This window comes from Ochotona curzoniae, unplaced genomic scaffold, assembly GCF_017591425.1.
Source record: "Ochotona curzoniae isolate NIBS_2020 unplaced genomic scaffold, NIBS_Ocur_1.0 contig_2210, whole genome shotgun sequence".
Classification (NCBI taxonomy): Eukaryota; Metazoa; Chordata; class Mammalia; order Lagomorpha; family Ochotonidae; genus Ochotona; species Ochotona curzoniae.
The window spans coordinates 45445977-45472952 of record NW_024465369.1 but is presented as its reverse complement, the minus strand read 5'-3'; the positions used below and the strand labels follow the sequence as shown (position 1 = coordinate 45472952).

The following is a 26976-nucleotide window of genomic DNA, read 5'->3' as shown; positions in this document are numbered from 1 at the left end:
TGTATTGCTTCTATTAAGACTTTGATTTTTCATATGTTAACACAAAGAATTTTCTTGAATTTAATTCTGATATAAATGTCATGACTATATGACAGAAATTGTTAATTTTCAAGCAAAATGAATGTGATTAAAGATAACATTCTTAAGAATGTAATTTTAAAGAATGTTTGGCCTTATTAATTTGTACATGAATTCCTTTAAATGACATGAGTATATATTGAGAACTAGAATAATCTGAAAGAGTGAATCCATAATATGAAATTCCCAAATAATATTTGAATTTTTAATGAATTTTTCCTCACATTAAGTAATCTCCTTAATCAGGCACTATCAAAAATAATTTCCTGTGCTATGCTCCATGTTACCTGTATAGAAATTAATAGTTTATGTCATTTTGATCACAAAATTAATATATGTCTACATTTAATCAAGTGAATCCCATCTAGCCTCATTAATACAAAATAAATATAAGAAAAATTATCAGAGTATGTATTTGAGGTTCATTATAGCTTATCTTTAACAACATTCAGTTAATGTATAATATTTCTGTTGAGTTGTATTCAAAAGCTGTTTATTTACCAAGCTCTCAAATGTTAACTCTAGTACCATAAAGGACTGCAAGTTTCAAACCTTTGATGTTAGATGTAGCTTCCATGCCTAGGAGACTGGCAAATTTATATAAACCTAGTTAATGGATACTAACTTAGAAATAGTTAACTGCAGCTCAGTGTGTCCTCAGAGGGTTACATTAATTCTGGCTATGAAGTAGGTCTTGGATTGGCACATACTTGAAAAACAATTAGAAGATGTTAGAACTTTAGACTTAGATAACAATCTGCTCCTAATTACTCAGAATAGTTTAGAGTTTAAGGATTGTTCTACATCCTGGCCTACAATTTCCTTTCAGAAATAATTACATGATGTCATAATCATGGGAGGGAAACAGTGTTTAAAAATATAAAATATAAACTTTTCAATGTGAACATCAATCACAGAGATTTGAATTAGAAACTGGAATGACACTGAAGTTGTAATAAATCAAGAAGATCACTGTGTAATGGATTACTGACAGATGATTATAATATCAAGCAATACTTATTTGAATAAAGTAGATGAGTAAACTTTCAGGTTTATCAAGTTTGCTTTCCTTTACAGCTCATTATATGAGTTTATCATTGAAAATTAACAGGAAGCAAGTCTAAATTTATTTGTACTAATAATTCCTGATTTTTGGATTTTTTTGTTCCTTCTTTCCTTGGGTCCTCTTTTCTAGACATATTTTCTTCTTGCTAATATTTCTGTAATGGATTAGCACAAACTTAAAGAAACAAAGACATATTATCTAAAAGAATAAAAAATGAATGGGGCGCACAGTTGGATAAGAACAACAACTTCTAATGTTTTATAACGCAGTACAATAACATTTAATCATATATTATTAAAAACATAGTAGAAAAGATTTCAAGTATTCCCAATACAAATAAGTGACAAGTATACCAACTCCTCTCTCTGATTACTGCACATTACATACATATATTGAAATACAGTACTATATATCATAAATTTTATAATGTTCATTTAAAATAAAAAGTGCAAATATATGGAAGTAGAAATATATCTGAGTTTCATTCAATAAGGATAAAATATATCTCTCCCAATTATTCATACAGCTCATTCCCTTACCTACCCTCAGTCTTGCTGAGATGTAAGCTTTTCTTTGGGACCTGTTCAGACCAGCATTATTCATTCATTCCCCACTAATATAGCCTACATTTAGTACCTAAATGAATAGATGTTTCTTTACACCAGTCCTTGACTTGATTTTGTATACAGTATATAAGTGATACTGCAGCTAAAATTCTCCAGGTATTATAGCCAAAGAAAACATTCATTAACTAATGACCATTTTACTATTCTTAGATTAACAATATTTACCTCTTCACCATCTCTACATAAGAAAATAAATTAATAAAGATATTTCTAAATGGAACTTAGTCTTCATTACAACGCCGATTTCCAAGTAGTGACCTTTCAAACTAGTGTAGAGTATTTCTGAGTATTTTTAGTACATGTTGAAGTTTCTCCTCAAATGGCCAAACAATGGTTGAAACTAGCAGAATTTCTTGTTGAAATTTACAGATGTGCCAGCTGTTGCCTCCCAACAAAGCCTTAGCCCATTAATTACTGCATGTCTGAGCAATAGCATTAAGGAGTCCATAGAAGAGGGTAAAACTTATCAGAAAAAATGGAACAACATAAATCAATATTTTATAAAGCCACATATAGCAAAATACAAATTTTCTTTAGCTGCCAAAGCTTTAAATGCCTATTCGGACAGTGACGAGTAAAGTCTTTTTAACCTATAAATTAGAAAGTCTTTAGGTATTGATCTCTAGACAGTTAAGGATAATTGTAAAATAATATCAACTGTCAGTGACTTTCATCATTGTATTGTTTTGCAAATTTTCTATGCTAAACACCAAAGGACTATGAGTAATTATGTTAAAACCATGATTTTGGAAAGAATCTGACATCAAAGTAAACCTACTTTTAAATGCATTTTCTCAAGAACTTTTTGTTGTGCCATCATTGGCATAAAAAAAATACTTTAAGTCCATGGGTTAGAGGCTCTTCCAAAAAATTTAACAAAAACATATATTTAAAAACTATGGATTTCTAAAAAAAATTTTTTTACCACAATAAACTCATCCTTTGATTCCATTTGGCACACATAAATTCAAGAACCTTCATTTTGCAAGTAAGTCAAATCCTGAGATACACAGGAGCCTCATTATTAATTTGCACAGTATTAGTCTGAATTGATATAACTTATATTTTTAAAGAATGAACTAGTTTTAATTTAGAGTCTCACTTGAAATTCATGGAACTGATTTTGTGGGATATTTTTATTAAATAGAATTCCAATCATTTACTCACCCAAAGACATCACAATTGAGCTTTCCTCTTCTAGGTCCAGACGTGTATCTTTCTGAAAAAAAAAAAAATTCACCAAAATAGTTAATATATATTCTTAGGATTCGGGAAACCTACATATATGAACTGCAATGAAGCTGCAATTTTCTGATTCCTCAGCATACTCTGCAGCAACACAAATGAGCAGATGTTAAATCCTAAGCAAAAAGTAGCTTGGATTAAACCACCTTGTCCAAAACAAAAGTATTGCTCATAAAGAAAAGCAAAGCCTTTGATGGCTTCTTCTTACTTTTATCATTTCCTGTTCTTGTCTCATCTTAAATTTTCAAACTTACTTTGAAATTGTCACAAAAAGTGCACTTATGACCACATAATCATAAAATATAAAATAATAATGTCCCACCAAAAGTTATCCCTTATTCTTAATTTATCTTCACTCATTTCTTTCTGGGATGTCTATTTATAGCAAGACAGTCCAATCTTGTAAAATACATCTTTGTCCAATTTTTCCTAATGTATAAATTATCATAAAATAAAACTGGAAACAATAATAAATTTTAGAAAACAAAAGAGTAATAAAACTCTAATCTACATAAACTTAATGAAATTTGTGAAATGAACTTAAAAATTTCATACAAATAGAAGCCTTGATATAATTTATAATTTTGCTACTTTGTGCTCAAAATTGAAAGGTGACAAATTTCTCACAGCATGTTTAACATTTCACAATTTCTAGTATTAATCCTAAAATGACAAATAGATACTGCGAATATTACTGTACGGTAAAAAGACAATGCCAATATATGTTTTCATATTCATCCAGTTTCTATAAGAGCAGCAAATATCCTTGATTGCCTTTTATAACAGAAAAATGCTTGGAGGTTGAAGAAAGGCTAATTTGAGATATGAGTAATTAATTATCTAATACTAAATTAAGTATAGCATTTGTTGTAGATTTTAAATAATTTTTCCAATTATAACAATTTTATCTCCATTGCACAATGGATTTTGTGGAAAGATATAAAATTCCTAAATGTCATTATAGTTCCTCAGCTCTTATATATGCTGAGTGACCCTGACTGTACCAAAGCTCTCTGTTCTAAGTTGACAGTAGTACTATAGAGGTATGATTAGCTGGCTCACAGCAGGGAATCAATTTCATAATTTGTGATGCTTTCCACAAACCAACTTTATTAACAATTCTCTGATACATTCTGCTTTAACCTGTTTCTATTGTTAACTAGCTTCTTACTGCAGATATTTCTAAAGAAATGGGAGTACTTTCTATATTTACAAATGCCAAATTTTTCTAACTGTAGATTTTCAACTAAACACTTGGAAACCTTTATACAAACTAAATTTCACTTTCTTCAAGTGATTACAGAACATTCGTCACAGGAGTGTACCAGTTTTTGGCATATGGCAAGGTAAAGGTTTGAAAATGCTTTCAGGTTTTGATGAAATTAGAAATGAAAGGAGCAGGGACCAGGTGCCCTGGCTCAACAGGCTAATTTTCCTGCCTGTGGCACTGGCATCCCATATGTGGGTCAATTTATGTCCTGACTGCTTCATTTCCAGTCCAGCTCTCTGCTTATAATCTGAGAAAGCAGAGCAAGAAGTCCTTGGGCCCAATTCCTTGGGCCCCTGCCCTCCTGTGGGAGACCTGGAAGAAGCTGCTGGATCCCAGATTCAGATCAGCTCATCTCTGACTATTGTGGCCATTTGGGGAGTGAATCAGTGGATGGAAGACTTTCTCTGTGCCTTTCAAATAAGAATAGATAAATATTAGAAAAATAAATGAAAGGAAAAAGATTAATGAGTGAAGCATTAAAGAAGAGAACAAAGAAGGTTTTAGGAATCTTGCTAGCAGAATACAACGATGTGACTATAATAAAATTATTAGTAATTATTGCTAAATGAGTGAGAAAACAGATATAAACCCAAAATCTGGGATTCAATTTGAAAGTAAAATAAACCAGAATAGAAGAGGTGATAAAAAAAATCAAGATAAGAGAGAGAATAAGATGTAAAAGAAAATAAATTGGTTCACTAAATGCATATTTTATTTGTCAAAAAAGTAGTAAAGATTCATTTCTGAAGCATTATCAGCTAGGAGCAAAGATGCTTGGGAGACATGGCCATTGACAATGGGTACTCTCATTAGTAGGTATGCAAATGTATTCCACCTGCTTGGTTTAAAGTTGTGGATCGTTTGAGTGTCTTCTACTATGGGGAATGACGCTGAGTATTGAGCCTTGCGATTACTCCTTCTGATAAGAGCTGACAGTGTGAGAATGAGCATCATCTTTTGGGTGGAAACTACTGCCTTCATGTTTTGAGAATTGAATCAAATTAAAGAGGGATTATAAATCCAACCCGCTGGCAAGTCTCAGTCTCCTAGGACCATTTCTCAATAAACATAAGCAAGCCAGAAATCAGACTAACTTAATCATATCACACTTAAAAAGGCAGGGCTATTTGGTAAAACGGAAAGCCCATATTTAATTCTACCAAATCAATCTATGATGGTTCAGCATGTGGATAGAGGTCATGTGTAAATGATCCCTGCATTTCCCCAAACACTCTTCTCTTCACTGAACTCCGGACATTAAGAATAAAATATACGCCGGACATTAAGAATAAAAAATATTAAAGCTTACAATAACAAGATAAAACAGTGATCAAGGCCCGTGTTTAAAACAAGTGACTATTCCAAAATCACTAAGCTGTAAATATGAATTCACACTGAACAACCTGCAAATGCCAGAATCTAGATAATATTTTATGATTCTAGATCAAGAATTTATGATTTCTGATTTGGGGCACATTTTCTGTGAATAATTATAGCTTTTTTAAAAAGATTGATTTTATTAGATACATTATTACAGAGAGAAGGAGAGACCAAGAAAGATCTTTGATCTGCTGACTCAATCCCCAAAATGGCCACAATGGCCAGAACTGAGCCAATCCAAAGCCAGAAGCTTCTTGGTTTCCCAAGCAGGTGTAGGATTCCGAGGCTTTGGACCATCCTCTGCTTCTTTCCCAGGACACAAAGTGTTGAATGGGGAGTGAATCAGCTGAAACAAGAACTGCCACCCATATGGATAATAGAACTAGGAGGTGGTGAAGGATTAGCTAGTTGCGTTAATTTTCAAGTCTTAGGAACTTGGCAATAAACAAAGATACAACTTCACAGACTTTTTCTACTTTCTTTTGATTTCTAGGTCTGTAACTCCACCATATTCAACCCTCCAGCTACACACACATACACACACACACACACGTTGATTCAGGAGTTTGTCATTGAGACTTAAGATTTCCTTGATATAGTTATGAAAGTAGCCTGAAATAAAATCTCTTTGATCTATGTAAAACATATCTATAAAATTATTTTATAATATTTATACATATGTATAATTTTTAAATATTCTATTTGAAAGTCAGATTTTACAGAGAGGGGAGGAGAGATAGAGAGAAGTTCCTCCATCCGCATGTTCGCTCCCCAAATGGTTGCTAGAGCTGAATCAATCTGAAGTCTTAAGCCAGAAGTATTTTTTCCAGGTCTTCTGCTTGGGCACAGAGGTCCAAGAACTTGGGCCATCCCCTACTCTTTCCCAGGTCATAAGAAGGAAGCTGGATCAGAAGTGAAGCTGCTGGAACGCAGATTCCCAGATGGGAAGACAGTGCCACAGAATAAGGTTTAGACTGCTATGCCACCACACTGGCCCCTGTAGAATTCTAAGTGTACAAGTTGTTCATATCTCTGCTATATAACTGTAAAATCTTATAAGAAGCCAATCTCAATATTCTGAAAAAACTAAATACACTTTCAAACTGGTCAGAACTGCATGAGGAAACTCCATGTTCCACCCCAAATTTCCAAATTCATTGCCTTTTCAGATACTGTGACTCATAGATTTAAAACTAATACATTGTGTTTTCAAATATTTTGACTCATAGATTTAAAACAGACAAATGATTCCATTGAGGAGTCATATTTGCTTAGTGTTTATAAGAAACTTTTTAAAATTGTTTGGAGAAGATGAAGTAAAATGTAAGTTTCCTATTAAAGAAAAAAAACACTGTTTGTCTAAACCTAAGTTTGACTCTGGAGTTATTCCATGATTGATGCACATATGCATTCCAAGAAGTAAGTTGTTGCTCTGAATGCATACTAACCATCCTCTCGATTGGCCTTGTTTTACCACATATGCCTGTGTTTCCAAGTGCTGCATGACTTAGTTTTGTTATGTTTGCTTTATGAACATGGCATCATCCTGGAGATGTGCTTCTTCGTTCAGCATTTTGTTTTAGAAGTGCATCCTTGTTATTATTGTGGGTCGCTGTGAGTCTATTTTTCTCATAGTTTTCCATCATAAGAATATGCCACAATGAACATAATTCTTTTTCTTGCGAGGAGAATTTGGATTGCTTCCACCATTTGTCTGCTAGAAACAATGAAGACATAAATGAAGACTCCTTTTCATAAGTGCGTCAGATACTTTAGGATATATCCTTGCAAGATTGATGTCAGAATTCTAGCACTTGTGCCAGTTTCTATCACCAACACTATACAAGATTTCCATGCAACCAAGCTTTTCTAGTACTGTGTATCAATGTCAAACCTTTTAATTTTTGCCAGTCTGGTGGGTGTAACATAGTATTTCATTGTGACTCTTATTTGCAGTTCCCTGATTATGAATCACAGTGATTTTACATGTAATGTGGATTAGAACTTTCCTCTGAAACATTTGTTTCTAATTGTATAACAGTGACTTGATTTTGTAAAATTAAATCACTTTTGCTAATAATTAACTATTTCTAATAAGATGATTCATAAAAAGGAGAGAGTGCATCATTCATTTTAAATATGGAAATATGTGAATTGGATTTCCCAGACTGAAATATGTCTAGAGCCATATTCCCAACACTCTGCTTACCCCTCATCAATTATCTGTCAAAATATGCTTTAAAATTAAAGGGAGATTCAGAGCAAATAATCCCAGTGTATATACATGCTCTGTTAAAAATCTTTTCAGTATTTAAAATAATAGATGCAATTTGCAGTTTTCTACATGTGATTGTGTCACTTATTGCTGTAAAAATATATTTTCTTATACATGAAACATCATATAGTCATGGGAGTTTTCTGTAGGAATTTTTATCAACTTTATTAAAGTTTTATAAAAATTCCCTGTATCCTCTCTTATTGGTTACTGCTCTGATTTGGCATGCCAGTAATGATACTTTTCAAAGGAAGTGGTAGTGAGTATATTCTGATATATACACAGCAATTTCATGAAAATGTGCCACCCTTAATTAACCAAAATAAACACATTACAAAATTTATGTTAGCTATTAGTGTTGTTTACACATTAAAATTATCAAAAGAATAGAACAGTTCTTTCATAGTATTTTCAATTTGGATAAAAAATGAAATTTCTGGTTCTGGCACGATAGCGTAGTGGTTAAAGTCCTTGCCTTGCACATGCCGGAATCCCATATGGGCGCTGGTTCTAATCCTGGCGGCCCTTCTTTCTATCCAGCTCCCTGCCTGTGACCCAGGAAAGCAGTCCAGGACAGCCCAAAGCCTTGGGACCCTGCACCCGCGTGGGAGACCTGGAAGAGCTCCTGGCTCCTGCCTTCAGATTGGCTCAGCTCTAGCCATTGTGGTCACTTGGGGAGAGAACCATCTGACGGAAGATCTTCCTCTCTGTCTTTCCTCCTCTGTGTACATCTGCCTTTCCAATAAAAATAAATAAATCTTTTTTAAAAAAATGAAATTTCTAGAGTCATAGAGGGGGGAAAAAAGCAGTAGTGTTCTTCATGCATTTCTGTTTCTAGTGGCATTTTTCAGCAAGTTGGAAAAATGCTGAAAATAGACTTCAACTTTGAACCTGCAGAATCTCACGGGTATGACAATTGTGCCTGAGGCTGGCAAGAGTTTTTCTTTTTCCAGACTAGTTTTTAGAATAACCAGATTTGGCAGAGTTTTTGCTAAGGTGCAAAAATTCATCTCCACAGTGACCAGATCATGTTCCTAACTGTGCTGTATACCAGACCAGTTGTAATGACAGATTTAAAATGACAGAGATGCAAGAAGGTATACAGTTTACAAAGTAATTTTATAAACAAAATTAAAATGTTTTGGCTTAGAAAACATTTTATTGCAGAGATTAAATAAGCTTTCTTAATGCTTTCAAATGTTCACAGAAGCATTTTGACTGGCTTTGCACAAATCCTTGGCAATAACTCACTGTTGTTAGACACAGCTGCGAAGGAATGTCCCCCATGAGGATACTGTCAGTGACAGCCTTTCAAATCACAGTACGAGTTAATTAAGATAAACATCAAGTTAAAGGCTTTAATTTATAGTTAGGAATACCTTCTGGTGTTCTGTTACACAGGAGAGCCACTATAGAGAATGATAATGCACAATGTTTTCAGAAAAAGATCAAAAGCGTGTTTGAATATTTTTACAATGTAGCAAGTATGTTGCAGGGAATTAAAAATAATTTTCAAAACGCAAATGTCACAATTTTGGAGTTCTATAGTTCTGTTTACTATGTAAATGCGAAAAACTAGTCAGACAAAGTAGCTCAGAGCTGTTTTCAACCTTAGTTTGGATCTGAATAAATATTTCAACCACATTTAGAGGCATTCACTCTTCATCAGTGGAAAACCTTTCTCTGATATTAACCCCCTATATTTAAGTATTCTTGATGTTAATGACTGACATGACCTACCAGCTACTTTCTCTTTTGACTAGGTCGCTGAACACCCTTTGCTCTCATCCATTCAATGGTCCATGTTAATCTTCCTTCTATACTTTGAACCAGTCAAATGATTTCTTCTTATGACTACTGGCCAAATCATCCCTTCTAGAAATGATTTTTCTCCTGAACATTTCATGATGCTCTCCTACATTTCCGGTGTCTTTTCACAAGCCACCTGTTTACAGAGACTCTCCATGACCATTCTGAACAGCCATCACACCTGCGTTCTTCATAGTGCTTGCTATTGCTTATCCTTTAATACGTGTTTGCTTTTTCCCCCCACTTTTAGAATCTCCATGAGCGTAGTGACTGCTATATCCTTAGAACCCATACCAGAACCATGCATCCATGGATTCCACATATTCCTATAGATAAGACCTTGGACAAAGCAAGTCATCTGCCTATATGATCTTGCCCCACTGTGCCCCTTCCTCGGAACCAACACACAATAAGAATAAAATCCATGAGTAATTCCAAGTTAGAATGATGGCCACCTAATAACTGTGCCTGATATATTGTCTCCCAACTTCCCAAATGTCCTCATTTAAAATATATGTGTTTAAGGGTTTGAGAAAGAGACATTACTATAGAACTTTAAGTTCAATTCAGCAAAATTTCATCATGCACTAGTTACATTATCAAATTCACAGGAATGTTCTCTTATCACCCAGGTTGCCACGATGATACACCCACCACTTATATTGCCACCTGTCAAAACTGTGGATGACCCTACTTTCAGGTATTGCACTTTTTACAAAAGAACATTCATGACCTAATGAAATTAACAAGTTGAATTTTCAATAATGTCAAAGAAAATGAAAACACATTAACAATAAATAGTAAGAAATATTTCTGGGGATGGAATAGAAGTAAACTCTAAAGAAAAGAGAGATTACAAGCGAAATTTAACAAAATACTGAAAACGGGGGAAATGCACATGTCTGTGAGACTCACAGAATCACGTCTTTGAGACCTTGGTGATCAGGATAATCCCCCATGTTTTTGTTTCTTTTGCACCAAAATAAACTTCTCTCTTTCTTGTAGATCCCATATTTTTTCCCTTTTGCCAGAGAAGCAGAGATAATATTATCAGTGTAGTGATAATAGGTACTTATATTGTACATGCATGTATTATGGGTATATATTTATAATTTACTATGACTATACATGTGATATGTTGATTGTTATGGAATAATGCAGAGAGGTTGTTCATTTGAACTAAACCCCTTTCATCTATCGAGTGGCCTGTTTCCTGATCCATGTCATCATTGTTATAGTCTAATAAACATGTAAACTTTCCCATAACTACAATGTAAAACAATACTTATAGCTAATTTGTTTTACTATTTAAAGTTATTTTAAGTACTTTTGTTAGATTTCCCTGGCAAAGCAATTTCAGTTTCAATCCTGGGCATTAAAGATCACATCAGTGATTTCAAAAAGAACTATCATTGCAGCTGAGTGTGTCTTTTTATTTATATTTGGTTTTATAATTCTGAGACAAATAAAATGTTAGGAATGTAAATGTTAATATAGATAATCATTCCCTTTCCTACAAATTAGATTTCCTGCTCTTATTTTTAGATGACAAAGTTGTTAACTATTCATTATGAATCATCCTAACAAAGCATAACATTAATGGAAAGTAAAATCTACCAAATTATTTTGTCTTAGCATCAAAACTCCATGACATAATTTATTCTTCTGTAGTTAACTGTAATTTTTAAATTCCGCAGACATCTTCCTGAACTAAAAATATACTCACATACTTGTCTTTTGTCCCTAGGCATGTCATTGATATTCAATCTTTTTATGTGTCATCTTCCCTTTCACTTTATGTTTTAAATGACTCACTGTTCCTCTGAGCAGAAGCCAGGAGATTTTTTTCAGGTTCAGGAGTCCAATACTTAAGCTGTCCTCTGCTATTTTCCCAAATGCACCAGCAGGCAGCTTGATCTGAAGTGGAGAAGCCAGGACTCGAATTGGCACCCTTATGGGTTTCCCTTTCTGTAGGCAGTGGTTTAACATGCTATGCCCAGAGCATCGGAACCAAATTTAAGTCATAATTTGATATTAAATCATATTTTCCCAATAGTTATGAGCAGTTCAATCATTACTTTTCATTAAATATTTGTTCCTTTATTGACTTATAAATCAAATAACGTATTTAAAAAATACAAAAGAAAAAATTTTTATTATAGACTAATTTGCTGTTGGTTATTTGTTTAATTGAACTCTAGAATCATTTACAATGTTGGTGATATTTTCAGACTATTAGAAAATATTTATGATTTTTAAAATTTAGTGTGACACCTATGAATATATGTCTATTTATTAAAATATTTCCGTATCTATGACATTTACTTCAAAAGGGCTGTGTGTTGACAAAAATAGCTGATTCTATTAAAACAAAAAAGGACAGGTCCAGCATGGTGAGTAGCAAGCTAATCTTCCACCTGCATCACCAGTATACCATATGGCTGCCAGTTTGTGTCCTGGTTACTCCACTTCCTATCTAGCCTCTTGCTTGTGGCCTTGGAAAGCAGCAGTTCTTTTTTTTAAATATCTCCTGTCACAACTTTTTCTTGACTGTGTTTCTGTCTCTCTCTCTCTCTTTGATTTCTCTCATTTTGAATCTTTCCAAGGAGTATTTCTGAAAGGTTTGACAATCTTCCTGAACACAAGTAAGGGGGACAATAACAATGAACACACTGATATTTTCCAAACTTCTTTTCAAAAAAAAAAAAAAACCACTATATTTTGCCCTTTCTTGTGAATTACTCACAGAATTTTACTTGTTCTGTTTAAGACAAGCTGTGTTTCAATATTTTGTATCAAAATCTATAATGAATTTAACAGGCTAACAAATTCGACTCTTGAATTGACCACTTGCCTTCACTTGGTAGTTAATGAACAACTCAGCTTCTCCGTGAGTTAATAATCATAGCTTTAACTGATGTAATCTTTCACAGTGTGAACATAAATTCAAGAAAATTAAAAACTACTCTTTAATGTATTATACTGCAATGTCAACTAATCATGTATTATTAAATATTTGAGTTTCCAAGCATGGTGGTAACTCTGTACATGAATAGCTCTAGGTAGAAATGTAAGTAGTTACTGCATACATTAGTTTGTGGAATTTAGTAAGTTCTCCAAAACAGTTTCTACTGTTATTATTAGTATCACTACTTCTAATTTAAAAAACTGTGGTGACATTGTAATCTACAAGGATTTTGATAAGCATCCCTTGTATAACAATTTGGACAGGACATTTTGCAAGATAATTGTCAAGGTGATAAATTCTCTAGGTGACAATTTCCAGAAGAGAAGATTTGAAGAGGTATTAATTTATTTAAAGAGGTTTATGTAATAGTGATACCAACAACTTCAAATGAAAATATAGAATCTCAAACATAATAAAGTTCAAAATATCCTCTATAATTCTATTTCTATCCCTCTCTATGCTAAACCTTTTATCCCTCTTTAATCATTTCTTCTTTGGTGTCATGAGCTTACCTCACTTTTCAAGGGTTCACTTAAAGTAACTTGAAAAATATCTCAACAGAATAAAATTATATGTTGAGGCAGCATGGGGAGTGGAATGCAATATGGCTTCAATGAAAGAAACAAAAGAAGGACAATTTCCAATTGCTAAGACGAGCACAGTCGTTTATTTTTTATTTGAATCTGGTAAATATCAAGTTATTCTTGTATTTGTAGTTTTTAGAACATTTTAATGCATGATTTAAGAGTAATAGTTTAAAACGTCAGTAGTTAACATGTGCCCCAAAATTCACACATTGCATTTGAGCTGTCTGTTGAAATAGATAAAGTTCATGCAAATTATTATGCAGAAGATGTCAAAAATACAGAAAATACTACTTTGCACTGGAGTATGCCATTCATCTCTGCACATCCTCTGCCACATGGAACTCACTTTAAATAAGTTTATCAAGAAGCATGCATATAATTTTCTTTAAAAAAAAGTTATTTCACATTTTGCATTGCAGAATGCATTTGTGAGCAAATAACCCCTTTTTGCATACCTGACTTAAATAAAGGAGGAAAGTATGGATTTGAAATACTATGATTTGATAGTACAAATTAGGTTTGTAGTTACAAGCAAATACAAATAAAGCTTTATTTTATTTTATTTTTTTAATTGGAAAGTCAGATATGTAGAGAGGATGAGAGACAGAGTAGAAGAACTTCCATCAGCTGATTCTCCAAGGGGCCACAAAGACAAGAGCTGAGTCCATCCGAAACCAGGAGCAGGGGTCTCTTCCAGATGTTCCACATGGGTGCAGGGCCCCAAAGCTTTGGGCCATCCTTGACTGATTTCCCAGGCCACGAGTAAGGAGTTGGATGGGAAGCTGTGCTGCCAGGGTTAGAACCAGTGCCCATATGCGATCCCAGTGTGTGCAAGGCAAGGACACTAGCTGCTAGGTACCACACCTGGCCCCAAATATTATTGAGCTGAAGATACCAGAAGGGCTTCTTTCTCTCTCTCTCTCTTTTTAATTAAAATAAGAAAGTATAAGGAAATTAAGGAAAGTCCCTACTGACTTGAGCTGACCAATTCCATGTGAAATGACTATTAGCAAGTAGTTTATTTTTACTTCCGATAATGAATAACATTATACATGTCACAAAACATGAGAGATTGTCAATATTTATATTGATATAAATGTGAGAAGTCTACAGTTTTTTTTTTCCTAAGATGGACTGACTCAGAATAAGCAATCAATTGAATAGTAAATACCTAGGGAAGAAGTTTTTATCACATGTCAAAGGTTTTTCTGCGGTACGTATCATTAAGTTTCTAACCACTCAGATAAAATTAAGGCCAGGGTTCATTAGACTCCAGAACTGCATTAGTCATTGTAGTGGGAATTTCTCCTACGTAAGAAACCCTACATTAAAAAATATAAAACAAAGCAAAACAAAATACTCGTGTGATGCACTTAAAAATCTTTTCATATTTTAATTTGTTTTTCGTTCTGTCCCCAATTCCTTACCTATTCTTTCTTTTGAAGAATGCTAATTATCTTTATGGGCTTTATATCAATTTTCACAAAACATTTCCTCTTTCTCAAATACGTGACCTTGGAACAATATAGCAAAATTAAACTTTTAGTCAGGCTATCCCACAGTTATTTTGCTTTTTCAGGAAGTTCCTGCTGTGGCTAAATGGTATTCCTTTCTCAGACTGCAGTAGGTCATCACACAAAGGGAAATCCAAAGCAAATATTTACAACTTTTTTAAGATGCTAAATCTAAAACATACATGCCCACAAAAAGCAAACCTTATATTTAACAAGGAAATCAAAAGCTCTGATTCAATAAGTCCAGTAACTGGGCCTTCCTCACTGTGTATTCTGCTTTACATTTTCTTGTGGCTGCCAGGAAAGGTCTCTTTCTTTGTAGTTAAGACAATTTTTCTAATGTTTCTTTACTATTTTTGTTATATGCTGTCTTTACAGGTCAATTTTGTCTTTGGAATTTTTACTAAATAGGAAAGAATCAATTGTTTCTCTTCCAGGCGCATGTGAATGTATCCTATGTTCTCTTTGCTACCATTCTTGGGTACCGCACCTTCAAAAGTCTGTTTACAGACATTCGAAAGTATCATGTTTAAAGCTTCTTGAAACTACAAGTTTTCTGTTTGAAAACTCATTACACAAATTTAATTTTTTACCATATACTACTGCATTATTTTTTGGATGTTGAATATAGAATTAAACAATTATTGTAAATTCTCATTATTGTTAGAAATCTTGAGAAATGGTTTCTTTTACAATGCCACAAAGTAAGCTGTCACATAATGTTAGATCTGGATTTCAGGAAACCACACCATTTTGGATTTCTATTCAATGCATTGTCTATTGAATTTCTAAAGTTATTTTCTTACTGGGCGTACATAACATGCTGGTGAATGTTAAGTGGCAGGATAATTATTGCTATAAAATATCTCATGAAGATTTCACAGAATACCTACTCAAATAAGCTGTGCAGTTGATATTCCCATCTTCAAATAACATTCTGATATTGCTTCCACACTCTAACATAACATAATAAGGTTTTCATTCACACACATCTTTTAACCAACTTCTGACTACTTTGTATATACCAGATCTCTCAATTCTCCTGTTACTGCGTTTCTCTTATCTCAAGTTATATCTATTTGCAATAAGGCCTTAATAAAGTGAATCCACATTGTTTTATATTGGAAAAGCACTGAGAAAAACATAATGTATTATACAAGATGAAGCTGACTAGCTAACTGGGCCTTAAGCTGCCTCAATATTGCTGAAGAGAGGAAAAATAATGATACAGTACTAAATGTAACTTCTAACTCATTAATTATTTTAGTCCATCTTAACCCATATATTGTTAATATGTCTTTACTAAACAAATTTCCAATTGAAATTTCAGAAATAACATTAGATGCAGCTATACAATTGATTGACTTGTATTCCCTACTATCTATTTTTACTGTCAAAACTAGATTTTTTAATGTCATGGCAACAAATTCTTGAAAATGTTTGCATTCTTTTTTTTTATTGGTAAGGTGGAAAGAAGATAGAATGCTTGGTCCAAACACCATTTCTATTGCCAAGTTCCTTACTACATTTTTACTGCCATCTGTCCTCACATGGTTGAAATAATACACAAAAAAGCTTTGAACCTCTGCACAAGAGAGGATATTGGATATACTTGATTTGTGTTGTTTTGTTACATGCGAATTGATCTGTGATGATGAAAACACAAAAATTCAAAGAGCAGATGGACACGGTCTCTGTCCTTCATTGGACACTGCAATTGATTTTAAGTTCTAAATGTAGAAATCTCTTTGTGAGGGGGTGGAGCTACTAATCTACCTGTAGCACTGGCATTTCATGTGAGCACCAGTGTGAATTCAGCTGCCCCACTCTTGATCCAGTTCCTTGGTGGCCTGGGGAGACAGTAGAAGATGGCCTAAGTCCTTGGACTTCTGTGTCCACATGGGAGACCTGGAGGAAGCTCCTAGCCCCTGGCTTAGGGTCAGCCCAGCTCTGGTCATTGTGGCCATTTGGAGAGTGAAGCAGCAGATGTAAGATTTCTCTGTCTCTCCTCTTTCTGTAAATATACCTTTGCAATAAAAACAAGCAAGTCTTACGAACAGAACAGTAACTAAAGACATGAATATTGGTGCCCATGGGCTCAGGTGGCAACCTGGTGGAGTGGGTATTTTAAAGCCATTTTTCACAAAACATAGAAGGCAGCACAACTACTGCTTGCCAAGAGTTGATTATGAAAGCCTCAGAAAACAGTGTTAGGAAAGATGTGGCATATAGGGCCAAGATTAATTTTACTTCAGTTGACTCAAAAGTGCAGAAGACATAGATGAAGTAAGTTGGAGCACTAAAGACCAAATGATGCATGATGATTTTGTGAAAGATTGGCTTGTGAAGGACCCAATGCGGTAGCCTAGCACCTCAAGTCCTCACCTTGCATGCACTGGGATCCCATGCAGGTGCTGATTCTGGTCCTGGCAGCACTGAATCCCATTTAACTCCCTGCTTGTGGCCTGGACGGTTAGTCAAGGACAGCCCAGGGCCTTGGGACCCTGAGCCCGCATGTGAGACCCTGGGGGCGCTTAGCTTCTGCCATTGTGGCCATTTGGGGAGTGATGGAAGCTCTTCCTCTCTGTCTCTCCTCATCTCTGTGTATCTGACTTTCTAATGAAAATAAAATCTTAAAAAAAAAAGAAAGATTGGTTTGTGACTTAGCCCCTTAAAGATATTGAATAAAAGCTTCAAACTTTTTTTTTTTTTACAATCTTTACATAGTTAATTAGGGTAAAAAGGTTCAAGAGCTAAAGGAAAGTGGGTAAGACTGTTTTTTTTTCCATATTGTTTCCTTCATATTTAAAGGGGGATATTATTAAGGAAGAAGGCCCACCCAATTTCCCACCCTCCTCAGGATGTAGGGTGTGCTCTGAGGTTCTTGCTCAAGTGGTTTTGATATTTCAGCAGTTATGCATCGCTGCCGATCTTGCCACTCCAAGCACTATGAGGTCCTTGAAGAATCCACTGATTGTCACAGTCCATCATAGAGTCTCTGTCCCGTATTTTGCTGCCAAGATATAGCTGAGATGGTTGGTTGACCTGTTGTCTTCTCTTTTCTTGGTTAGGGTTCTGAGTTCAGCATTTTGATTGGGGAGATCTCCAAAGAAATTTTGTCTGAGGTGTTCTAAAACCAGATTCTTGTATGTGCTAGCAAGTACAGTGCCCAGCACAGTCCATCGCCCCGATCATAAAAGCTTCAAACTTTGCAGGTTTCTGAATATTCCAAGTTCTCAGGTGTAAAACCTGGACTTATTTTTGAAAAAACAATTCAATATTCAAAGATCTGGGGCCTCATAAAATTTTGGTGGAAAAAGAAGTATGTAATTATATGAGAAATTATTTAGGCATAATAAAGATGAATATTTAAATACTACGGAACCATGATAATGTTTCAAAGTGTTTGAATTTGTGAACATAGTAAGTGAACTAGAGGGTTATATAGACTATTCAAACTATTTTAGGCTCCTATACGATTTTCCTGGCAATAGGATGGTATATGCTATTTCTTAGTAAAGTTATTTTTCAGATGGGAATTCATGAATATGGCTATTCCCACATGGGAGGTCTTGTTGCTGATTTGCATCAAGGGTAAATCTATTCCTGGCATAGACAGTTCCAGCTAAGAAAAGAGATATGTAAATTCTTGCCTGTTAGCCAGGATATAATCAACTGGTATTCATGGGTACCCTTAGTATGTTCAGAGAAAATTCCCAAGTGGCTTGAAACTTTAAATCCAATCCTTTCTCAAAACTCATGCAAAGCACAAAATATTCTACAATGTCTGCTTGTTTTAAACGTTTATTTGCTTGTTTATCTTAAAGGCAGAGTTATAGAGAGTAAAGAGGCAGAGTGAGCATGAGAAAGAACATCTACCTACTGGTTCATTACCCCAATAGGCAAAATGTCTAGGACTGGACCAGACTAAAACTGGAGTCTGAACCTTCATACAGGCCTCTCAAATAAACAACAGGGACCCAGGTGTTCTGGCCATCTTCTGCTGCTTTCACAGATGTAGTAGTAGGGAACTGGACTGGAAGTAGAGCAGGCAGGACTCAAATCATTTTTCACGTGGAATGCTGGCACCAAAGCCAGTGGCTTAACCCAGTTACTACAACCCTGGTCCTATATTAAGTATATTTGGAAGTGAGACCCTTTATGTGCCATTACCCTATATAGAAGACTAGACTTTAGAAATTTACTTTGTTCTACATTATATTCTAAATCCTAACCTCCTTTATACCTCTACTTTTCTGCATTCCTGGCATACACAGTTAAAAAAAAAAAACCACACCAAAAAACAACAAAAACACACACACACAAACAAAAAATTGTGTTCACTCAAAATATCACTCAATCTATAACCAGTATACTCAAAATATATTAAGGTGATCCCCACTGATTGTTAGATTACTTACTAATTAAATCTGTGTGGGCCCTAATGGTTTATTTTTGTCCTGGCAGTAGCTGACAAGACTTCATAACTACTCTCGATGTGTTCTTTTAATAGACTCTCTTCTTTTTTTGCATGATCTGAGTTTTATTAAAGTTCTAGGCAAATACATGGAAAGTGGAAAACATCCGTATCTTCTACAATGATCTTAATCACAGCACCAATGCCTCTTCCTTCCAATTGACTTATTTTATTTTTGAAAAATTTTCTAAAGAGTAAGAAATATGATTTGGGCTTTTCCACTTCTTGAGTTATGACTTCAACTAGTATCATCTTTTCACTTGGGAAAATATTGTTTGACTAAATAAGAAATGTATTTCCAAGATATACATTATGAATATTATTTCATAATCTCACAAAAGAACATTGGTCTCGTCCAGTATTCATACATCAAATGATTCATTAAATCAAACTCATTCATGAGGTTAAAGAAACTTCTGTATTATATTATATTACGTGGGAAATACATGAACTGTGAAACGCATGAAATACTCAGGCACTCAATGAATGTACTTTCCCCATTAGCAATGTTAGTATCTGTTCAATCTTATAAAGAGTCTTGAGCAGCTTCTGTTACAAATCTGTAACTCCGTCTGAAAAGAGCCACCTGTTTGAATGATTAGTAGGACAAACAAAATTTAAGTCATCACATCAACTAATTTCCCTTCCCAAAATCTTAGCATGGGATTCCAGAACCAAGAGTAATTAGTCATATTAGTCATAGCTTTCTAAAGCTGTTTTAAAGAAGTCTTGCTATTTTGCTACTCTCCTCAAAATGTTTCCAAGCCTCCAGCACAGACCTTTAGAGAAGATGTATACCTCTGGTGACGCAGTCATGGGAAGGCGTTTACAACATGTTTTAATTTAACTTCACATTCAGTAAAGTTTCATTAGCTAACATAATTTTTCCTTTGCTAATCAAAATACATCTTTGTGCTTGCATTTGCATAAATGAAATGGCCTACTTGTAAGAAAGCATTTTGAATGAGGCAATTGTAATACTATTTTTAAATTCTTAGGGTATTTTTGAGGGCTATCACTTTAAAATTAAGATTTGAAAGCAGGTTTGACCTAATAATGGCAATTTGCCTGGGATATCATAATGAAATACCACAGAGTAGAAGGTTCACACTACAGAATTTTTTTTTTTTTCATAATGCTGGAAAGGGAAGTGGAGGAACAAGATGTTAGTGGAATTGGTTTCTCTTCACACTTCTCTGGTTTGCAGCCACTTTCTGGCAACATTTACTCACAGCTTTTCCTTTGTGTTCACACATTTCTACCTTTCTTGTAAGCACATCAATCAGACTGGATCAGGGCTCTGCATTTAGGATTTTACTTAACCTTACTTCTTTAAAAGCTCTGTCTCCAAGTACAGTATCATTTGAAATTACAACAAATATAGGCGTGTACTAAGGGCATAACTTCATATGCAACTGCAACAGTTCCTAACAAACTAGAGGTGGAATTTTCTGCAATACAAGCCAAACTGGACAAAATAGGAAAAAGGCCATCTCTGAATCAAAATCGTGCCTAACATTGAGACATTATAGCACTGTAACTTAACTTTACATGGATTAATGGATTACTCAGTATTTTGACAAGGGATCAATTAAATAATATTTAATCAACTTTCCAATTGCCTACTCTGCTTGTTTTAAAGGTTAGAGACATTTAGAGAACTCTTTGGTCTATATCCTTGGGGATGTTTAAAATAGCAGTGAAAAGTAGACTGCTGGGACATAACTAGTGATGTTTACCTTCATGAATGATTTACGGTCTATTGTAAGCAGAAAAAGTCAAAACAAATGTTAGAAGTTGCCACTAGGTATGTGGTAGAGGACTATACATAGAAAACAAATGTTTCGTGTTTACATATAGATGCAAAGGAACACGGTTTGGTATTGTGGCACAAGCAAATTAAGCAGCCACGTCGGACAGCTGCATCCCATACCAGAGTTCCTAGCTTTGAGTCCCACCTTCATTTCTCGTCCAGCTCCCTACTAACATGTATCATAGGAGGCTGCAGCTGATCACTGAAGCTCTGGGTTGCCTGCCAGCCATGTGGTTGAATCAGACTGCATTGTTGGCTCCTGCTGTGAATGGACTTTTGAGGAGTGAACTGGCAGATGGAACATCTGGCCTTCTCTTTCTCCATTTGTCTGTCACTCTGCCTTTCAACTAATTAATTTTTAAAAATTAGAAACAAATGATTCTCAATTGCCTATTTGGAATTGTCTGTCTATGAAATGATAAGCTCCATTATATTGTTACTTCTTTTAAAATCAATTACCTGTCTAAACACTAATCTGGAAAAAAAAACTTTTGGAACTGATGCAGGCTAAAAATCAGGAAATTTTTAAATGGCAAGAATTTCCAGATTAGTATAGATACTTTACATTGTAATAATTTGGTTTAATTATTAGTATTTAAATCAACATTCTATCATAAACATTACTGAATTCATTGCTCAATATCTTAAGTAAATATTATATTTTCATATTTTAAAAAGCTTTTTTTTCCCCTCACTGTATTGAAAAGGCAAAGAGACAGATCTAGTGACAGGTAGAGATGGTGAGATTCTCCATCCTTTGCTTCATTCCCCAAACACCTGCAACAGATGAGACTGCCCCAGGCTGCAGCCACAACCTAGAATTCATCCAGCAACTTCTGTGTGGGTGGTTTTGACCACCGAAACCATCACCTGCTCCATTCCAGTTGCACCCCAGTGGAAAACTGGAATCACATGTTTAGCCAGAGCCACAAACCTGGGTGACTCTGATATAAGGACACGGAGTTTTTTAAGCAACATCCTAACTGCTTCACTGAATGCCCATACTTAGTACTCAATCTTTAATCATAATTAGGAACCTGTAATTATTCCTGAAAGGTAAAGGTATAGGGAATAGCCAACAGATGGAAGTTGGATAAGGCGTACCAACACACAGCTAGACCAACAGAGTATGTTCTGAAGTTATACAACAAAGCTAAGTGACTACAGTTTGCAATAACCTAGTATATATTTTACAAACAAATAAGAGAATTGGATTTGAAGACTCCAAATATAAAGTTGTATACATATTTATTGGGATGTGCTGCTGTTCAGTGTCAAAGATTTTTAAATGCTAAAGGAATAAGTAGTTTATATGAAAAAACTTTTTGATAACTATGTTTAACATATTATAGAAAAAAGTGGGAGAAAGACTAATATTTTTAGGTTGTATGGTTATTTGGGGGGAAAAAGAATTGTGGGAAATGAGGGACAAAAATATGGCAGCCTAAGAATCTCAGAGGGAAAGTTGGCATTTGAGGCCTTCATTCTGGGGTATAATTTCTGAGAACCAACACATCCTAACAAAGAATGAAAAAGCTTTCCTCTGACAAGCAAAATTTTGCACATAGATTAAATATTACTTTAAGCTGCTGACCCAAATGAAATATAACACTTTTCATCCCTCATGTTAGATTACAATAATTAATGACACGTCATATTAAACTTACATCATAGTAATAACCAGCATTTATGGAATTAAAAGTGTGACATAAAATGTTCTTAGCTGTTTGAGATCAACCCATACATAGGATGTAACATCTCTATTCACTTTTTATTTATTTAGAGATTGAAGCTAGAGCGATATTTTCCCTTAGTTATGCAGACACATTGCAAGTATCAGTTTTTTTTTTTTTTTTTTTTTTTTTAGATTTATTTTTATTATTTTCTTTATTGGAAAGGCGGATATACAGAGAGAGGAGAGACAGAGAGGAAGATCTTCCGTCCCATGATTCACTCCCCAAGTGAGCGAAACGGGCCGATACCATGCCGATCCGAAGCCAGGAGCCTCTTCCGGGTCTCCCACGCGGGTGCAGGTTCCCAAAGCCTTGGGCCGTCCTCGACTGCTTTCCCGGGCCACAGGCAGGGAGCTGGAAGGGAAGCGGGGCTGCCGGGATTAGAACCGGCGGCCATATGGGATCCCGGGCGTGCAAGGCGAGGACCTTTAACCACTTGCGCCACCGCGCCGGGCCCACAAGTATCAGTTTTAATCACAGCTGAAGAAAACAGAGTTCAGCAAATGGCTAATTGTATACCTAGAACCAAGTTTCCTTCCTTTGAAATGGCAAATGACTCTCAATTGCTTTGAGATGTAAACAGGGGCAAAGCAATTGAGGATTGCCCTGTCTGCCATGCTATCTATTGAGACACAAATCAGTTTTTGTGTGTCAGCCCTTGAACTGTTAATACATGGATTGCATCATAAAAATGATTATTTCAATACCAGAACAATTATTTATGATCTTTTTCTATCAGAATTATTGAATGGACAAACAATTTCCATTCATTTGCTCAAGATATAGTAGATTGTTCCAAATCTACACTAGTGATTCTGGCATATGGCAACTATGTCTTCCTTGTTGTAAAGATCTTACAACATTTTATTGCTTTTTGTCCTAAAAGGAAGAGGAAGAAAAAATTAAATTAACTGGCAAAAAATATCATCAATCTGATGAAAGTAAAAATTCAGCAATAAGGTTTAAAATAAAAGAACAAGGAAAACTCAGACTGTTAAGCAATCCTTTCATGAAAATAAATTCAGACCCAATGTAGAGAAGTAGCACTGTACCAGTCGATTGTGGTACCAGCACCCCATATGAGTGCCGGTTTAAGTGCTGGGTGCTCCACTTCTGCTCCAGCTACCTGATTATTACCTGGAACAGCAGAGGGTGGCCCAAAGCTTTGGGTCCCTGAACCAATATAGGAGACTGGAAGGAACTCCTATCTCCCAGATTCTGACCTGACTAGCTCTAGCCATTGCAACCATTTGAGGAGTGAGCCAGCAGAAAAAAGATCTCTTTATCTCTCCCTCTCTCTGTGTCTATAACCCTGGCTTTTAAGCAAGATCAAATAAGTCTTTAAAAATATTATCTTGCTAGGGTACATATCCTTTGACCAAGCTCACTTCAAGTAGATAACGTCTTTAGTTACACAATTAGATTGTTTCCACACTCTAAATATATTATTAATGTACTTTTAATATGTATTTAGAGTGACAGAAAGAGCAAGAACTCTACTTGGTAGTTCATTCCCCAAATCCTCTAAGTGCCAGGACTGTGCTGGGCTGCGTTGAAGCCAAGCGCTCAGAACTCAATCCAGACCTGTCTCATATGGGTAGATAGAACACAACTACTTGACTCATTTGTTGGCTCTCAGGGTGTGTACTAATAGGAAATCAGTCTCAGAAGCCAGAGACAGATCTCAAACCCATGTACTTTGAGGGGTGACATCAGTACCATTACCTTATGACTCTGGGAGGTAAGCCTCTGTGTGAGTTAAGAATCCAGATAATATTCAAACTATAGCAGAAATCCTTTAACAGATGAAGAAAGAAGAGGGTCAGAGGGATAAGTTTATTTGCAAAGTTTGCTCAGATCACACATTATTAAAAGGCTTTGTCCATGCTCCTGGGTCCTGCATTCATTGCTCTTCTAGTCTACTCCACAATGGCTCTCTTGTCGCTAGACCATCTCAAGAAAAAATGTCACCCATATTCCACAATGAATCTTTGTCTTATGAAATGACAGTCATTTTAAATATTCTGATAAAAAATGAGAAGCTCATGCAAGAGTTCAAAGGATGTAAGGAAGCAATAAAGCAAATCAAGGCTGGTATGTCAGAAATTAAGAACACAGTAGAACAACTTAAAAGTACAGTGGAGAGTCTCCAAAATAGAATGAAGCAAGCAGAAGAAGCAATTTCAGAATTGGAAGATATCTCCTGTCACCAGGGGGAAGCAACAAAAATTTGGAAGTAGACCTGGAAGCAGAGCTGGATCAGGCCATAAAAAGTATTCAAGAATTGAAAGACACTATTAAGAGGCCAAATATAAGAGTTATGGGAGTCCCGAAAGGTGCAGAAAGAGAAGCTGAGCTTGCAAATATATTTAATGAAATAGTAAAGGAAAATTTCCCTAATCTGGAGAAAGAATTGGGAAACAACATCCAGGAGGGGCACAGAACTCCCAACAGGCTTGATCAAAAGCAATCTTCACCAAGACATATGATCATGAAGCTCTCTTCAATTGAACATAAGGAAAAGATCCTTCAATGTGCATGTGAAAAAAATCAATTGACATATAAAGGAATGCCAATTAAGCTCACAGGAGATCTCTCACAGGAAACTCTACAGGCAAGAAGAGAATGCAGTGACATGTTCCAGATTCTAAAAGAAAAAAAATTGTCAGCCTAGGATAACATACCCTGCAAAACTTTCTTTTGTCTTTGGAAATGAAATAAAATTCTTCCACAGTAAAGAAAAGCTAAAAGAATTTGCCTCTTCCAAACCTGCCCTACAAATGATACTTCAAGATGTTCGCTTGACAGAGAAGAGGAATAGCACCTACCAAAACCAAAGGCAAACGGGAAGAACATCCCAGTAAAATGACAACAGAAGACTAAACCAATGAACAACCCATTGCTAAAATGACAGGACCAAAGTACCATCCATACATATTTAACTCTGAATGTAAATGGCTTAAGCTCAATCAAACATCATAGATTAGTAGACTGGATTAAAAAACAAAACCCATCTGTTTATTGTCTGGAGGAAACATACTCCAACAAAGATCAGTGGAAACTATCACATGGGTTTTGTTTTCTGTTGGTTTCATCTCTTCAAAACACTTTCTTCTGATTAAATCATCCAGTGACTCGTAGATCATGCAGTGGCATCATTTTCTTCAAGAAAGTTCTTGATTTTCATTTCTTCAGCTACACGTTAGTCATTTAACAGCATGTTGTTCAACTTCGTGGTGTTGCTAATTTCGTTTTTCCCCCGATGTTTGTTTTCGTTTTGTGGCTCTTCATTTAAGGAGATGTATAGTAGCTGTGTAATGGAGACTGTCATATCTAGTAACATGTCATTTAACTTCATGGCATTGTAAATTTCTATTTTTCTTTCTATTATTGATTATGTATTAAGACTTTTCCTTTAAGGGGATGTACAGTAGCTGTGAAATGGAGACTAACATCCAGATGTGAGAATGCAGTGTGGTATGCATTTCTGCTTCCAGACAAAGATGGACTTGCAATGAATCTGTTTACTATATCTTGACAATAGGATGCTGGACTCTCTGCCATTGTCCATGCCCACAATGATGGACATATGACTGTGTATGAAGTACTATATGTTAGTAATGATATAGAGGAACTAGTTGGGGCGGAGGGAATTGGGAAGGGGATAAGAGATAATGGAACTGTATCATAAAATGATAGCAATAATAACAAAATGTAAACAAAATGTAAAGAAAAAAAAAAAGAAATGACACTTGCTCAAGCTGACTAATGGAAATAGAACAAGTAGAAGTGCCTTTGAAAAGTAAGAAAGACTTAGGGCTACATCTTATATGGGTAGAAAATTCTGAAGCTCAAAAGATATAGTCAGCTTTTTCCCAGCTTGCAACACAAGAATCCGTGTAACCTAATCCAATTAAACCTCTATCCTTCCTGTCTCAGCTACTTGTCCCAGTCTCCATCTCTCTCAAGTCTTCTCTTTAGAAAAGTGTTCATCCTTTTCACCACTGTCCTCCAGATTTCATTCTCCATCCTTCATAAGGATTATCTTCTGTTATTTTCCAATCTGTGTGAATATTTTATTAATATTTTTATCTTGAATTACAATTTTGGTAGGAACTTAATCTAGCTCTCTTTA

At 35.1% G+C, this 26976-nt stretch overlaps 1 protein-coding gene across 2 annotated transcripts in view; it reads left to right on the top strand.

Annotated features, from left to right (window-relative positions):
- Window positions 1-26976, top strand: part of CALCRL (calcitonin receptor like receptor) — a 92578-nt gene that overhangs the window by 4108 nt on the left and 61494 nt on the right. For both annotated transcript variants that reach the window (XM_040971835.1, XM_040971834.1), the window contains exon 2: window positions 10382-10449. The gene's annotated coding sequence lies outside the window, so the exon portion shown is untranslated. The remainder of the gene's footprint in view (window positions 1-10381; window positions 10450-26976) is intronic.